The sequence below is a fragment of the Dipodomys merriami genome, unplaced genomic scaffold (assembly GCF_024711535.1).
Source record: "Dipodomys merriami isolate MVZ:Mamm:240054 unplaced genomic scaffold, mDipMer1.0.p SCAF_4, whole genome shotgun sequence".
NCBI classification, from domain to species: domain Eukaryota; kingdom Metazoa; phylum Chordata; class Mammalia; order Rodentia; family Heteromyidae; genus Dipodomys; species Dipodomys merriami.
The window spans coordinates 24,952,491-24,969,898 of NW_027205603.1; the positions used below are offsets into that span (position 1 = coordinate 24,952,491).

General features: G+C 36.2%; 1 protein-coding gene across 6 annotated transcripts in view; it reads left to right on the forward strand.

The window, feature by feature from the left end:
- The window catches only part of Sntg1 (syntrophin gamma 1), an 807,695-nt gene that overhangs the window by 80,756 nt on the left and 709,531 nt on the right, over nt 1-17,408 (forward strand). Inside the window, exon 1 of one of the 6 annotated variants that reach the window (XM_069990697.1) lies at nt 12,786-12,851. The exons of the other annotated variants lie outside the window; for them this stretch is intronic. The gene's annotated coding sequence lies outside the window, so the exon portion shown is untranslated. Of the gene's footprint in view, nt 1-12,785; nt 12,852-17,408 lie in introns of those variants that run through there. 6 annotated transcript variants of the gene reach the window in all.

Consider the following 17,408-nt stretch of genomic DNA (forward strand, 5'->3'; position numbering starts at 1 on the left):
TGTATGCCTTTTACTGGGAACTTGTTCACTAGCTGGTCTGCAGCTCTGCATTGTCTGATTACTGCATTTCTACTTACCAAGTTCTATGGGTTGATACTCAAGATATACCTGATATCAGAAAATTGCAGCCCCAATCAGGTCCTTTGTCTCTGTGGTTTTAAAGAATGATTCCATAAACACAGAAGAAGTAAAATGTAAAAATGTATTGAAGAAAAATTAAAGAAAAATATAAGCAGAGCATTTGCTAGATGGGATGGGTCCCAAAGGAAGGCATCCCTTGGAAGTTATTGTGCAGCTCTCTCCTGGAGAGAGCTATGCAATTCTCAAGATCATTGAACAACTGTGGGCCACTGCAGTCTTCAGCCCAATCAGATGATCCATGCCTGCATGAGCTCTGCATTCATCCTTTACATCTTTTCACTGGATGGTTGGTCTGGTGCTCACCTCTGAAATCCAATCAGCTGATTGTTCATGTGAAAGTATTCCAGGAACATTGAGTCTAGGGGCCTACAGGGGCAATGGCTCTAGGCCATAGTGAAGGATAAAGAGCCTCAATGAGAGGGGGCTTTGACCAGATTGCCTAGCCAGGCTTCTTATTTGCTTTCACTCCTATGCCCCAAAGCTTTCAATTTGGAAGCATCCATGTCTATATCTTCAAACATAAAAAAATCGTTGCAATTCAATGATTCTACATAAACATTATGACAGAGAAGATCTTGGGAAGAAATGTGTCACCTCTACATTTTAAAGAAAAATACCAATGACCTTAAAAATTCAAGAATTATTGAAAGATAGGAAATAAATGCTGATCATTTTACTAAGCAGCATTTTTGAAGGGGTTATAAGTTTGTACCATTTTAAGAATCTAAGTTTCTAGCATATTTTTACTTCCTTCATCTTTCAATGTCTCCAGTTTTACTCATAAAGTTAAATAAATTAGATGGAAATTGTTAATATTTGTTGATAATTACTTTAGTTCTTATAGGGTTTTACTGTGTAAGTGAATAAAATATGAAACATGTTTGGGGATGAGGATTGTAAATCTCATTATCTTTGAATATATGCATTAAGATGAAATAAATTTAAGTAAAAGCAGTGTGTTTGCCTTTCTTTCCTCCACAATGTTCTTTTAAGAAAGAACACATTGTGTTTCCTGTCCTTGCCCTTGTACTTTTCCTTTCTCTGATTTTATCAAAGAAGCTCTTAGTACATGTTGGAGAGGATTATGCTGTCATCCTAAAGTTCCAAAATAGGAGCAAGCTTAAAATACAGAATCAGTCTTCTAACAGTACTCATTAAAAGGCTAACCATTTAAAAAAGGGATTTCCATCTGAAGGAATAATTGGATGACAATCAAAAGGTTTATGAAAATTTTCTTTCCATAACTATCTACAAAATAACATTTATTACTCATAATCATGAGCAGATTCCACAGTCCTTGAGTTTTTAGTATTTATCTAGGATGTTGCAGGGACTGAGAGGCTTGCTTATTTCCTGATCTAAATTTGAGAATGGATTATGTATTTTCAAAGCTAGAGTGAATGGTGGGATAATTTTCTTAAAATCTATTTTATTAATTAATGGTGTGACTGGTATTAGGAGAGTTTTAGAAGTGAAGGTCTTGGATTCTTGGTACCTTGTACCAAGAATTGAGTGAAGATACCTACAAAGTAAAGTGGCAATGAATATCATAGGGAAAGTACTCATTTGCCTGTAGGTATTCATAGTAATGATTGTGGGCTGGCTATAGGGAAATGAGGGGTCATTACTCCATAGGTTTTTTTTTTTAGAAAGTGTCTGGCTGTCATCTTGTAAGATTAAGTATATGTAGGAGTTGCAACCTGTATGCATGAAGCCTTAAGTAAGTTTTATTTCCCAATGAGATCAGAATAAGGACTCATATGAGTCATAAGGACTCATATTCTTTTTTACACATGAATTATCATTTTGTTACACTCTGTCTTAATTTTTATCCACCTTCTATGGAGAAGTTCTAACTACTCACTGACCACATACTCACCAAAAAGAGGAGTGGTTGTGGGTCCTACTAGGGAGGAAAAACAAGTTATGGGTGATTCTCCAGGCGATGAATGGGAAAAGGTTGGTTCTGGCTCACTTTCTTCATAGCTCCCCTGCCTCAGTGACACCTAGAATTTAATCAGCTTTTTAGTTGGAGCCTCTATGATATTTTTAATTGCCTTGTTGTTTGAGAATATAAAATCTAAGTTGGATCTTCCCAAACTAGGCAGCTATGTGAATCCATAACATTGTCTTCTGTCTATACAAACACCGTAGAAGGAAACTTCTGCATGCTTTCTTATGGAGTAATTAGACATAAAGAGTTGGTTCATCCAAGTCACAGTGCTACTTTTATGTCTGTTCCTTTCCCACTGGCTTCAGTGAAAGCTTTCCTCTTCAGAAAGTCTTTCCTCACTTTATAGTTTCATCTCCAAACCCTAGTAGATTATTCATATATACATCTAAACATAATTTTTCACTCTTAAAAAGTTGATTTTGGTAGCTACCAAACATTCTTTCTATTCCCCAATGGAACCATAAATCATCTTCCTGTCTCCAATTCTTCTTTCATCTATCATATTGTGGATCTCAAGTCATGCTTGATACTGTCTATCTCAGAAAGTTGTTGATATTTTCTAAGATCTACCCATTCTTAGTACTCATGCTAGTGTTAGTGAATTAACATTTGTACATATTACAGTTCATTGTACCCTTTTCCTGAAATACTTTATTACCTAACTTTATATGAAATCTAGTTCCTTGGATTTTTTTTCAATTTAACTGGTTTCTATTATGCCTTATATTTCCTTGATGTTGCTATTGTTTCCTTCTCCACATCTCGACATAGATATGTGGTATGTCTGGACTTAAACCTATGAAATTGGACAATTTCATCCATTTTCTTGTCTGTATGCTGTGCGTCAAACTTTTATAATCAAGTCTTCTTATGTAAGTTGAAATTCAACACAGTACTTTATATGGCCCCAAATAGTATAATTAACATATATAAACCTAATTCTTAAATTTTTGACTCGGAAATCCTTCTCAGCTGCATTTAAAAATTCTGTCTAGTTCTTTTTCAGCTTCTTAAATGGGTACAAAATCTTTCTCTCTCTTTCTCTCTCATTCTTTCTCCAGTTTTTTTTCCATTTGTGTCAGAATGCAAACAGGTCTTCACTACCACTGCTGTTACTACCTCCTCCAAGCCAAGACTATTCTTGGCTATGGTTATTATTAGATCCTCCTGCCTGGAGGCTCAGTGAGTTCCTGTCTCCTCTTTACCCACCCCTTCAGTTCATTCTTGACACAAGCGTCAAAGTGGCCTAGTTCCACCAAGTCCATCTGAGCACTGTCTCTCAGTAACTTTCCACCTCTGTCTTCTAGAACCTAAAGCTTCTGCCTTGGCTCTGACAGTATGGCCATTACACAATGTTTTGTACTTGGTGTTCCAAAGGATCAGGAACACCCTTGCCTCAGGTTTCTGCATGATTCTTACACACATTCTTTACAGAGTGGCTCAAATGCCACTTTCCAGACAGCCCTGCATCATGTTTGATGAGAACAGCCCTTCTTTCCAGGGTATCTTTATATTTTTAAAATTTTATTTTGTCATCTTTACCCATGAAATTTGTCATCACCTAGCCTAGCAACAGGACTAAATATTTGCTTAAATATATCTTTGCGCTTTACCCCGCTAGAATACAAGTTGCAAACGAGTTAATTTTTTTCTCCCAGACATCAGTACCCATGGGGGAATGATAAGACTACTCTGTGTATCAGCTGACAGTGTTTGCACCTAACCATGCTGCATACTTTACATCATCTTTGCATTATCCTGAGTGCCTAATACAATAAAAATGCTACAAAAAACATTGCTATGTTGTGTTATTTACAGAATAAGGACACAAAAGGTATGTCTGTAGGTGTTCAATGTGGTGTTCAATGTAGGTGTTCAATGTTCAATTTTTTCCCATTAAAAAATATTCTGCTGTTGGTTAAGTCTGTGGATATGGAAACCGTGGGTGGGAAAAGCAATTGTATTTTGTGCCTGGTTGTATCCCCAGGTCTAGATCAGTTTCTGGCTTACTAAATGTTGCAGAATTGAATATTTGTAGCTGGTAATGACTTTCCATGACCACAGAAGCAGAAAAGACTTAGTGTGGGATGGCCCCGTGAGTGTGCCTATTCATGTAGTTTCTCTCATGGAGTGCTGACTGACATAGAGAGCTCCTGCCAATCCCTTCTAGTTGTCATCTTTTCATATTTTAAGTCCTATGACAAGATTCTGTTCTTGCTATTTATATTGAGATGTTAGAATGCCTGTGTTTTGGTTTTAATATCCCCATGAATGAGTTTTCAGCGTTTTTGTTCCTTACTGATATTATTCCTCACAAATATCATCCCCTGTATTTCTAAATAGTTATTGGTTTTTGGTTGAACTGAGTTTATCAGTCTCAGAAATGCAGGACTCCCTTGTGCTTACCACAAATGTCTGCTCTTCCTTGCTATTCTGAAATGCTTTTCCTGATTGTCATGTTGTGCCTATATGACTTTATGTCCCTATTTCCCTGTAGCTCCTTGCAGCTATTGTGACAACTCCAGGGAGATACACATGTGCTCTCTCTCTCTCTCTCTCTCTCTCTCTCTCTCTCTCTCTCTCTCTCTCTCTCTCTCTCTCTCTCTCTCTCTCTCTGCCTCTCTCTCTGCCTCTGTCTCTCTCTCTCCATTTATTTTTGTAAAAAGAAACATACATTTATGTAGTGCCAGACCTGAGAAACCTAGCCCATAATGCAAATATCACAGTCTGTGCTACTGCTCAAAAGCAATATCAAATATTGTCCATGGTTCCAATAAACTGAGTTCTGATTCCATATGCCCCTAAATATCACACAAACGTATGAGAGATCAGAGGTCTTGCTTTACCAACAGTCAGAAATAACTTCTTCCCGCTGGTTATTTAATGTACTCCATTCCATTCATCTTAATGCCCAATAGATTTGAACAAGAGGTTATCCTTCATGTCAGTGGCAGGCAAATTAGTTTGTTTCAGGAGATTGAACAAAACTATTTCACTCTGTCTGAACTTTGGGCCACCCTTTGGAAGAATCAGAGCATGTTACCAAAGACAGAGTCATGAAAGCTTTTGTATATGATATCCACTTTCTTTCTAGAAGACTTGCTAAAAGAAGTCAAGCAGGATAGGCATGAAGGTAAAAGGCTTAGTAAAGTCAGGTGTGTTCAGCAGCTTTCTATTGCTAAAAATTTTACATGACATAAATCAGCTTATAAAGAGAAAAGTTGTGTTTGTCAGCATTCTATTGCTAAAATTTTTATGTGAGATAAATCTGCTTAAACAGAGGAAAAGTATCAGGAAAAATATCTATTTGGCCTGAGGCTTTTTTAGGCTTTGCACAGGAAGCAGGAAGGGTCAGGGAGGCAGAGAGGAAGAGAGGTGGGGAGAGGGACCGGGGGAGAGACAAGAGAAAGGCCAGTATCTCCTTCAAGAGAAGCCCAAGGGGCCCAACATCCCTCCCCCCTTATGTCCATCACCAGTGTCCCAATAAGCCTAGTGACTGCACCTTTAACACATGGGAGAAATCTTCCATCCAAACTATGGCATCCTGGGAATAATGTAATTTTTAAAAAGTACTAATAAAGCCAAGTGCCGGTGGCTCAGGCTTGTAATCCTAGCTACTCAGGATCTGAGGATCACAGTTCAAAGCCAGCCTGGGCAGGAAAGTCCATGAGACTCTTATCCCCAATAGACCACTCAGAAAACGGGAAGGGGCAATGTGACTCAAGTGGTTGAGTGTTAGCCTTGAGCTGAAGAGCTGAGGGATAGCACCCAGGCCCACGGTTCAAGCCCCACGACCAACAACAACAACAACAAAAAAGCACGAATAAAGGTTGGCAAGGTTTACTGAAATTAGGCTCCTGCCTTCATGGAGACTGGGGCACAGAGCTCTTTGAGTGTAAGCTAGAACCAACTAAATTATTTGGACACTTTTGGACACTTTTAAGTTTTCTAAGGGCAATACTTTAAAATGCTCAGAAGTGTTAGAAAATATTGCTAAAGTTTGTCAGGGTCTTTGTAGGACATGATTGACACCTGGCCAAGAAGAGGACTGAGCAGAGTTGGGCTGGAGTTTAGGAGCAAGTGCTTCTTTTTCCCTTACCACAAATCCAGGAAGTAGCTCTTGGTTATCATCATTATCACTATCAAAACTTTGACCTTCATGTGATTTTTAACAACTGTTGCACATAAAAAAGCCAAGCCTCTGTTCACATGCTCCAGACTGAATATCAATGATTAGAGAGCTGTAGGATCAAAGGGTCAGTTTCTCTTGTTACTCTAAACTGCAAGTTTTTTTTTGTTTTTGTTGTTGTATTTTTGTCAGTCTTGGGGCTTGAACTCTGGGCCTGGGCACTGTCCCTCAGCTCTTCAGCTCAAGGTGAGAGCTCTACTGGTTGAGCTACAGTCTCACTTCTGGTTTTCTAGAGGTTTATTGGAGATAATCATCTCAAGTGGACTTTCCTGCCTGGGCTGGCTTTGAACCTTGATCCTCAGATCTCAACCTCCTGAGTAGCTAGGATTACAGGCATGAGCCACTGGTGCCTGGCTTGCACGTTCTTTATTGTTTGTGGAAGAACAGTCACCCCATCCTATTGCTTGCCAGGAAGCAGCATTCTGCAAAGCCCAAGACATGCCCTATAGCTACAAGGTAAAAGATCTAGTTGACAGCAAAACTCACAGTTTATAAAGACCTGCACAGCTATTTTTTAATTTGATTTATGCAAGTTCCCTCAGACAAAAGCATGGGATTGAACAATGTATGTAGATGAAATATGTAGATGAAAATAATGAGTTCAAGGAAAGTAATTGCTTGCCCAAGATGAGGAGGATAATAAGGAGGGAGAACTGGGGTAAGGGTTCCTAGACTGATTTCAACTGTCTAAATTGAAAAGAACAGTTCTCTGGCCCTGGGTTCAAACCCTAGTACCAGCAAAAAAAAAAAAAAAAAACCCTAGAACACACACACACACACACACACACACACACACACACCCCAAGTAGGTTCAGAGAAACGTACTGGCAACTTGAAATGAGATTAAATAGTTGTAGGGAAGTGATGTTATCACAACACAGTTTTTTATTTTGAGCATTTTAATTTTTGTATATTGTTATTGTAAAGGTGATATATAGAGGGGTTGCAGTTATATAAGTTAGAAAAGAGCACATTTCTTTTGAAACTATGTCACCCTTTTCCCTCACTTTCTCCAAGTTTTTCCCTACTCTCTTCCCTCTACAAGTTGTATGGTTCATTTTCTATGTGCTTAGTATCACTGCTGTATTTATTTACCCTTTGTCCCATCATTTCTGTGCCCCTCCATACCCTCCAAAAGACAGATAAATGAACAAACAAGACAAAGGAAAAGAAGGGCTGCGAAGGTGGCTCAGTAGTAGAGCGCTTGCCTTGCATGCATGAGGCCCTTGATTCCTCAGCACCACATAAACAGAAAAAAAAAAAAAGCCAGAAGTGGCACTGTGGTTCAAGTGGGAGAGCCCTAGCCTTGAGCTGAAGAGCTGAGGGACAGCGCCCAGGCCCAGAGTTCAGGCCCAATGACTGGACCCTCCCCCCCAAAGAAAACAGGAAGAGAAAACCAAAAGAACAACAAAGAGGAGGAAAACCTCTTGTTTCCATTTCCTGGAGATCATTTTGATAAATACTATTTACATTATTAAATATACACAACTATTGCACCTTTGTGATCCTCTCCTAAAGGATATCCTCTTTTGGTCTCACTGTATGAATGCCTAAATAACATGTAATTATTATTATTATTATTACTATTATTATTATTACCATCTAGTGTGTTTACTTATAGATTTGTAGGAACATTCTAGCTACCACAGGTGAGAAAAATCTTGTAACCTATGTTTATTTGGGTCTGCCTTATTTCACTTAATATCATTTTTTCCAAGTCTTTTCATTTTTTTATGAAGATTATAGTATCAATATCATTCTTCCTGATGGAGGAGTAGAAATACATTGTATATGTGTTTGCAAAAAGTCTCACTTCAGACATTACTCCATTCTCTAAATCAAGAGCAAAATGCTAGTATTGTTTAGTCATCAGAATTATCTGCTGTAAACCTGTTCTTTCCTTTCTTTGGTTACCCTGGGCTCTCTCCCAGCTGTCATATGGTTTGGAAGATCACAGTGAAATCTCTGTAGTTTATAGTGAAATCTGTGTTAGTTTATACTTGATGTATTTGAAGTGAATTATATCAATAAATTGCTTTAATTTTTTAAGATGGTGTGCTCACAAACACATGCGCCTGTAAAAATTCATTAATATGATTCCATGAGAATATTTATCTGATATTGGGACAGAGGGAATAAAAAGTTAGAAATTTTAATTAATGTAAAAAGAGTACCTCTAATTAACAATTACTTGAATTATTATAGAAAGAACAAATGGCCTAAAAATTAAAGTATTGGTCATTTTTTTCCCTGGGGTTATCAATGTGTTCTTAATTATGAGCATTGTATCTTTTATAATATTAACAGCCATTTAAGTTCAATAGCAAAATATAATACTATGCACTACACACAATTTTAGTATCTTTAGTATCCTTCTCTTTGTTTAGGGATACAATGTTAAGAAGATTGTACAATGCTTATGAAAGTGTCATCCAGGTATATTTGAGAGTATGAATTAGAACTGACTCCAGGCAATTTATGTAATAATTCTATAAAAGTGACAGTAAGACCCAATAATATCACTCCTGAGTAAATATTCAAGAGAAAATTTAATGTATACCATCTTATACAATAGGGTTTATAATTACTTAACTTAAAATTGCTCCTAAATTGGAATGACCCAAATCCATCCATCAATGAAAATGTGATATATCTATATAATAGCATATTGCACAGCCACAAAAGAGATGAAATTAACACACACAAGCAAATAAACTTTAATAAACTTTAACAATATCATGTTAAGTGAAAGAAGCTGCTTACAAAAATTACATTTACATAAAAGGCCAAGAGTAAAAAAGACTAGACAAATATAATGTAAATTAATGATTGCAATGGGCTGGTAGAAGAATGGAATATGACTGGTAATTGGTTAGAAGAGTTTTTTTTAGAGTAATGAAAATGTTCTGGAACTAGATTGTAGTTATTGTACAACTTTTGACAACTTCTAAAAAAACTCGAGATTATATACTTGTATAAAAAGAATATAACAGTATTTAAATTACATTTCAACTGAGCTAATACATTAGGTGAAGCCATTGTACATTCACTCAAAACAAATGGCAAAAGAATTACAATATTTTCTATTACTTAAAATCAAAATGAAAAATAAACACCATTGCTTTGTTTCAAATACTTGCAGAAGTCTTTAGGGAAAAACAGATGATTTAAGAAAATCCTTTTGGAGACTTTCAACCATTTACTTTTAATTAACTACTGAACTGAACAGATCTATTTTATTTAAAGTTTGCATCCAATATTTAATTTAATTTAAATTATATATTTAAACTGAACGATAAAAGAATACATTGCAATCATTTATGCAATTATGATAGGATTTTTTATTGTCTTGTTTCATTATTTATAAAGTTTTGGCCACTTGAATTATAAAAAAGGATTTATTATGTGAAACTTGTATTTCCTCTAAAGCATCTCTTAGGAGAAAACTTGACTTAGAAGATATTTTTAGTATTGTAATTACTTGGAGTTTTGCTTTATTTTCTGCAGGAGGAGCTGTCCTTGTGCCTATTAGAACACAGTGCTTGTGTGCCCAGGTGTGGTTTTCCTTCTGGAAAATACCCAAGAGAAAAAGGCTTCCTCAAGGGGAATTGCCAGTCAGCATTGCCTCATGCTTCCAGGGCTCTCCAGTCCCTAGGCATCTGGCCTTGATCCAGGAAAATCTGAGGAAAATAAATTACCCGTGGTTGGCTGAGGGTTCTTGTTCCTGTTAAGGGTTTGTCAAATATCCAAAATTGAATTAGGCTTTTTGTTCCAATTTCAATTATAAAAGTTGAAAAGGGGTGTTTAGAATGTTCATGTTAACCAGCATATATATTAGACAGAAAGGTGTAATATGTGTATTATCATAGATATATTACCTATGTCCTTGAGTCTAAATTTCCAGTCTTTTGCTAAAATAAAATGAACTTACCACCAATGATTTCATAACTAACAAATATGGTAATATATCAAAGCAGCATAACTGTTTCTTAAATATTTGTGACACAGCTAAATTCTATCCATTCTTTTGGCCAATGAATATTTATCTATAGTAAATCAACTTTCTTCATGTAAGTTGGTATGGCTAAGGTTCAGAAGAAGTTTATTCAGAAAATACTAGTAAATTCTGGACATAAAGTCATGGAAGATTTGTATGAAAGAACTGATGACTTTCCAAATCTGAGCAAAGGAAAATTGTATTTTTAGGATCAGTAGTATTAAAGACATTCACAAATCACAAAACTCTGAAGTGCCTATTCGACTCTTCTCTCCTTTTTTGGTTGTTATCCATATTTCCTCTGCCAATTTAGATATTTTTGATAAAGTTGACTCTAATTTTAATACAAAACTGAACAAATTTCTCAGACTTAACCTCCCATCCACTGGCAATATTTGCTTTTGTAGGGAATGGAGCATGTGGACCAATAATTTTTGTGGAAAGACTTCTGTGGAGAAAACAATTCCTGTATCTCCTGAAATAGCTTCTGGAAGAAATGTCCTGTCATTCAAAGTGCTACTAGTACATAAAGGAATAAGTGTCCTTATAGCTAATTGGGGCTAAAATAGAGATCAGTATTCAAATACACAAAGCAAAGAAGAGGTACTCAGAATATTGGAGTACTGATGATATCATTGCACAGCTAAATTGAACCATGCATGACTGATTATAACACCTCCCTTCTCAGTTACTATAAATAAATGTCTTTATTGAGTGACCCAGATTCAATTATACTTTATTTATGTTTTATTTACAACAGAAGATATATTGAAAGAGCACATCATATTAGTTCTTATACTGTTTTGACACTACAACTTTGAAAATTCGTATGAATTACAGATATAAAATCTATTTCTTGACACCAGTAATAATAATAAAATCTACATACAAAAATACTAAAAATTTATATGCTAAACTGGAGAACAACTGAAATTTAAGACAAGATTTATCTATTATTAGTTTTAGAAATAAAATATGAACTATTAATATTTTATTTTGCAAAATGCAGTGATTTATTACAAGTATAAAAATAAATAAGTAATAGTTAATGTACCTTTATGTTGTCACATATATTATGTTTAATTGAATGTATACAACATGAAGTAATCTTTTGTTATGATATTTATCATCTTATAATAAAGGAACAGTAAAAATTATTTTAATACAATGACATGGTTTAACAAATATTGTTGTAAAAATAGAAAACTAGGGCTGGGAAGTTGGCTCAGTGGTAGGGTGCATGCCTCACATGCATTAAGCCCTAGGTTCAATTCACCAGCACCACATAAGCAGAAAAAAGTTGGAAGTGGCACTGTGGCTCAAGTGGTAGGGCGCTAGCCTTGAGCTGAATCACTGAGGGACAATGCCCAGGTCCAGAGTTCTGCCCCCATGACTGACCAAAAAAAAAAAAAACCAAAAAGAAAAGAAAAGGAAAGAAAACTCTTGATCACTTCATTATATATTTCTGTCAAATACCTATCTGTGAAAGAGAATTCAAGCTGACTTTTGTTTAGCTGTGCACCATGTAATATATATATATATATATATATTCATATATACACACGATTATGTTTATGGATAAGGTGGAAATTAGGTTGATTTGCACAGATAGATCCTTAGTTCAGTCATTATATGATGGATACTTTAAATATAGACATGACCTCCCAGGTAATGCAGTTGCATTTGCTCCTGTGAGAATTGGATGTGTAATTGTTCCATGGCTCCCTTGACAATCATTTGCTTCTGTTCTAGTATTCACTCTGCTGTGAGGACTAAGGATGTACAGAGGATTAGGCCTCAGGCTGCTCCTTCCCTTCCTGTCTGTCCCATGCTCAATCATCTGTGTTCTAAAACAGCCTTCCTAGCATATTATATTCATTTCTGTTATTTTAATTTTAATTTCCATAATTTAAATTTTATGACTTCTCTTTATTGAAAATATTCATATTTTCTTTGTTTCAAGAGAATTTAAAGTCATTTGTTGAAATGTTTTATGATGATTGCTTTCAAATTCCAGTTAGATAATTACAATATGTGATTCATCTAATTGCCAGAATAGATGATTGCCTTTATCTCTTAAAATGTGATCATCCTGGTTCACAATTAAGCATAATTTTCATTGTAGTGATTTTGCTTATTATGTTTCAAGACTCTGATCCCCATTTAATGTATATGTGTATTTACTTAGGCATGTGTGGGTATGTTTATGCATCCAAGTACTTCCCCGCAGTATGATAACATTGACAGGAGTGGGGAGAATGTCCCTGGGGATTAAATTAATTTCAGGACTGGACATTTTTGTGACATTTACCACTGCTAGTGTCTGTAGTCAGTGGATGGAGCCACTGTTGGTCAGGAATGGACCCCCATTCCAGGCAAGAATATCCCTTATACACCTTTATTGTTACAGAGTTTTCTGATCAGTGTCTTTATGGTTTTTCCTAACTTTTCTAGTATGTCAGAATTCTGTCTTTATCCATAGGTGGCATGAGACTGGATGTTCTGTCTTTACCACTGGGCCTTGGAGTATTTCTTCTATGGAGTGGGGATAGGAAACTCAACTTCCGAAGGTTTGCTCTTGTGGTCATTGTCCAACCCATCCCCTCTGTCCTTGTTCCCATCTCCATTCCCTCCTCACATCTTTCTCTAGGGTTTAAACTTGATTTTATAGAGATGAGTAGGGAGTGACAGCTGTCACTATATTTTCAATATTCAACTTTCCTACTGAATTATTCTCTTTACCTTCAGAGACACTGCATTCTCTATAGGCAAAAATGTAGGGGACCCAACTCCATGGGATTTGATTAAGCAAAACTCTAAAGGCAAGAAAAGCAAAAGCTATACAATGTGACAGCCTTTGGTTCTGGGACAGTGCATTCTGGACACCAGGAAGATTCTATTAAGGGGAAATCTTGATCTTCCTTGAAAGGAATCTAAAGGAGCAATAAGAATTTCAAAGCCTTGATGAGAAGCATGTTTCTGTGTAGAATGTCATACTTGGTTATTTAAACATGAGTTCTGGGCTGAAAATTTCTGGATTGGAATACTCACCATTTTCCCAGTAACAAAGTGACATCTAGAAAACTTCAGAATACTTTACCTTGTACTTCTTCCTATAGAAATGAGCTGATGTTTGTATCTGCATCAGTGCCTGCTTAGAGGGTCGAATGAGCTAACATGTGCTCTCTTCTCTCTGCATCTGATGATTGTCATAAGTTTTTATTTGATGTATCTAGTGGGAGATATTGCTGCCTTAGCAGTTGAATCCAATCTTCATTTTCATGTGAAGTTCATGATAGGAATTTCTGTTTTTAATTAGTATTGAGGTAGTTGGTGTGCATATTGGTCTATGATGGATGGAGAAATAATGAAAACTTCTATCAATCCTACTTGGATAATACTAGAAAATGTTTTTTAATTCTGCCTACAGCTTGTCTCAGTAAATCAAATTATGTGTCAACCACCTGTTCTACCATATTGCTAACTTGTGAGAACATATGAATTACATTTCTCATAAGATTTTAAGATAATTACAAAGATTTATACACTTGCATTACTTAAATGCATACTGTATATCATTCCTGTTGTTAATTAAGTGCTACCAGAGTGGGAACATTAAATCGGTGTATTAAAGAGGTATCATGACATTCCTCACAGCATTTGAATAATTTTCAGATAATTTGAATTTTCATTCTTTAATCACATAGGTTGTCACTTATGGAGACTCAATTTCCAGTTAGTGTTTCACTTGTTCATTATAAACACTGAATTACATTTTTATCAGACTGTCATTTTCACATGCTTGTTTATAAGAATATTATTTGCTAGATTTTGAAAAGTTCCTTAGTTGGCATTAGTATTTCTGGACTTATATGCAACCTGGATCTATAAGAAACAGGGCACTGATTCTGTAAGGCTTGTAGCTCTCACAATGCATTGTGTTATTTCAGTGCTGTGGTTAGTTATTTTAATTTGAATCCTTGGAAAATACAGTTTTATGCTGTAAGATTAAGAGTGCATGGCTTGGGAATTCCAATATTAGAAATGGTTTAACCATAGGAATTTATCTGGTAGATTTGGACTACTTTTTCTCTGCGTCAAAAGGTTATGGAAATAAAACTTGGGTCCTATACTTGTGAAATCTCTTGTAAATACACTCTTTTTTTTTTTGTCAATTATGAGGGCTGAACTCTGGACCTGGGCGCTGTCCCTCAGCTCTTCAGCTCAAGGCTAGACCTCTACCACTTGAGCCAGAGCATCACTTCCAGCTTTTTTTCTGCTTATGTGGTGCTAAGGAATTGATCCCAGGGCCTCATGCAAGTGAAAAAAGCACTCTACCATTGAGCCAACTTCCCAGCCCATAAATATACTCCTAAGACTACATAACCGAACCTTAGCCTTAGCAGTTTTGAATAGATTATTGTGTTGCCATTTTGTTATGTTTGGTTCAGGTCTTGTCACAGCTACTGTTTCTGTATTTGTCTAGAGAAATTGAGCAAAGTTTAAGTACATTGTACTTGTATACATGTAAGATACTCTATTTATTTACTTATTTTTGTGGCAATCTTGAGGCTTGAACTCACAGTTTGGGTTCTGTCTCTGAGAAGTTTTGCTCAAGTTTAGTGCTCTACCACTTGAGCCACAGCTCCAATTCTGGATCTTTTCTTGGTTAATTGGAGTTAAACTCCCATGAAAATTTCTGCTCTGTCTGGCCTCAAACTACAATTCTAACATCGCAGCTTTCTGCATCAGCTAATATCACTCTGTTACTTTCTTTTATGTCTTTTAAAAAATTAACCCTTCTCAGTTAAACTCTGTGTGTGTGTGTGTGTGTGTGTGTGTGTGTGTGTGTGTGTGTGTGTGTGTGTGTGTGTGTGTGTGTGTGTGTGTGTGTGTGTGTGTGTGTGTGTGTGTGTGTGTGTGTGTGTTGGTCCTGAGGCTTGAACTCAGGCCCTGGACACAGTCCTTGTTAATGTGAAGTCTAGCCCTCTAACACTTGAGCCACAGCTGCACTTCTAACTGTTTTGTTGGTTAATTGGAAATAAGAGTCTCACACTTTCCTGCTCAGGCTGGCTTTGAACTACATTCCTCAGATCTTTACCTTCTGAATAGATTATAGGCATGAGCCTCTAGTACCAAGCTAAATTTATTTATTTAATTTTTTTTTTTTGTCAGTTGTGGGGCTTGAACTCTGGGCCTGGGCGCTGTCCCTCGCTCTTCAGCACAAGGCTAGCACTCTACCACTTGAGCCACAGTGTCACTTCTGGCTTTTTCTGCTTATGTGGTGCTGAGGAATCAAACCTAGGGCCTCATGCATGCTAGGCAAACACTCTACCACTGAGCCATCTTCCCAGCCCCTAAATTTATTTTTTATAGAACTTTTATGATCTATTTTAAAAGAAAATTACCACCATTTATAATATTGAAGATTTCATACCACCTTGGCTCTTTTGCCTAGTTTGAAATGATCTTTATTCAGCACCAATATTTAATAAGGACTGTGTTCAATTATGCCTAACACTATTTAAATTATGTGACTTAGAATAAACACAAATCCTCCAAACTCTCATGCAACCACTTGTACAGTTTGAAAATCAGAACATCAAAGCAGGGAGAGTCAGTCCCACTGTTGGTGAAGCATACTACTGATCCATTAAGTAAATTTTTCCAATCAGATACAATTAATTCTGTATGGTTCACTAATATTTGGAGTGACAAGTACATAAAAATGTTTGGATATACAAAACAAAATGTAAATGTATTGATTATTAACATGTGCAGATAAGTAATCATATATTTTAAAGAATGATTCTTCTAGAGTTTTGTGTTTTTGTTTTTGTTTTTGCCAGTCCTGGGGCTTGAACTCAGGTACTGGAGACTGTCTCTGAGCTTCTTTTGCTTAAAGCTAGCACTTTATCACTTGAGCCACAGCACCACTTTTGGCTTTTTCTGAAGAGTTTGCTGGAGATAAGAGTCTCACAGACTTTTGTCCCTGGATGGCTCTGAACTGCAATCTTCAGATCTCAGATTTCCAAGTAGCTAAGATAGCAGGCTTGAGCCACTGCCATCTGGCTTCTTCTAGAGTTTTTACTTCCATTTTCTTCTGGACAAAGAAAATGTCTCCTCTTCTTTCCCCATTTCTCCCTTCTTGTATCTTGTTTGTATCAGTGAATTTGAGGTCTTCTTATTATGGAAATGATGGAAGCTGTGGATACTATCATATTTATTTTCTTATTTTTGAACATATTCAGCAGTATAGAAAACATCACTCTGTTAAGAGTAATATTAATTGCATTTGTGGCAAAATGTAAAATGAGTTTGGCCAAAATAATAAGTTGTTGTTTCCATGTATGTTCATTTTTAGAAGCAGTAATGAACAGAGAACAGAGTTTGAACATAGGTCCTCATGCTTGCTAGGCAGGTGCTCTACCACTGGATCCATATCCTAAGACTTTTTTCCCATTAGTTAACTTTCAGGTAGGGTTTTGTGGTTTCTGCTTAAGCCAGCCTACACAAGGATCCTTCAACCATGAATTAAATGGTAGATAAATCACTTCATCTATCTTTTTTCTTGAGATGGGGTCTGGAAAATTATTTATTTATAGCCCAATCTGGCCTCAGACAGTAATCCTCTTGATCTATACTTTCTGAGTAGCTAGAATGTTTGGCATAAGTCAAGTCATCCAGCTCTGTACTTATAAAGCTTTCTCAAAAAATTTTTTTTGCTGCTTAGACCTCATGAGGACATTGTTTATTCCCCCTGTAGATGTTGCTTCCATCTTATTTCCTGTTTCCCATTAGTTCTGCACTCTGATTTGTAATGACAAGTGGTGCATATGTGGGTGAATTATATCTTCTAAGTAGCTGGTGAGTCTAGAGAAAAGAGGAATCCTTGAAATGTGAGAAAACTCCAAATATCAATGAAACAGAAGAAAAAATGACCTATATAAGCCCGTACAGATTGCTCAATACATACATTTTGAATGAATGAATAAATGACTAATTCATTCATAATTTCATTCTACATTCTACAAATGTTTAATCTTGGTGGAAGTTCACTACTTTTTAGCAGATAACCCATGCTTAATCTTGGTAGAAGTTCATTATTTTTTAACAGTTGTCAAAGG